We start from the raw sequence: 1,071 nt of genomic DNA, 5'->3' as shown, positions 1-1,071 counted from the left end.
AGAAATTTAGGAATTTTTTTCAATTCGATTGTTTTAATACTGTATGGATAGCAAAGTAAGGAGTTTCTGCGGATATTATGAAATGAAGATTAGTCAGCAGAGAATTTCCTAAACTTTAATATGTTAGGTTAGGAAGATGTTCTTAATGCTATATATACACAATTCTGAAAAGAACATTAGTCAATTAAAGATTTTCTAAACTTTATACAACTTTAGTTAATACATGTTAATTTTTGTGGAATTTCTAAAGAAGTCTTTAGTTTTTTAAAGACATTTAAAATACTGAAGATTTTCTACAGAAATTTAATTTATTACTGAGACAGTTGTAATCTCGAGATTCGATAAGTTGTAAAAAAATATATCTATGTATCTTTCTATTTTTCTATCTATCTATCTATCTATCTATCTATCTATCTATCTATCTATCTATCTATCTATCTATCTATCTATCTATCTATCTATTTTTCTATCTATCTATCTATCTATCTATCTATCTATCTATCTATCTATCTATCTATCTATCTATCTATCGACTCTGCACGACTCGTCTAAGTGTCTACGCACTAAACCACACCCCCTTCCGTCCCCAATACCCACCGGGACTGCCAATTGGCATTACTTCGCGGGGCCGGTTTGCCTGTTATCGGCTTTTCACCAATTTACCTATATTTCGACTTGCACATCGCTTTGAGTGATCTTTCGGTGTCTTTCTGATTCACGTAATTGTATATGTACTGCAGCGAGAAATGTATTAAAAGCATTCCAATTGTCTTCGGATTTTAAAGTAATATTTATATTGTCCACTGTTATATCTTCGCCAATATGAATAATGAGCCTTGATCTGTGTACGTTAAACAGTGGACACTTGAATGTTACGTGTTCTGCGGTTTCATCTTCTTCAGGACATTGTGAACACCTTAAAGAGTTGTCGTGCCCGAATCTATGGAGATAGTTTTCTGTATATATCTATCTGTCTATCTATGTATCTATCTATCTATCTATCTATCTATCTATCTATCCATCTATCTATCTATCTATCTATCTATCTATCTATCTATCTATCTATCTATC

The sequence above is a fragment of the Lucilia cuprina genome, chromosome 2 (genome assembly GCF_022045245.1).
Source record: "Lucilia cuprina isolate Lc7/37 chromosome 2, ASM2204524v1, whole genome shotgun sequence".
Lineage (NCBI taxonomy): Eukaryota > Metazoa > Arthropoda > Insecta > Diptera > Calliphoridae > Lucilia > Lucilia cuprina.
This window is presented reverse-complemented; position numbering follows the sequence as displayed.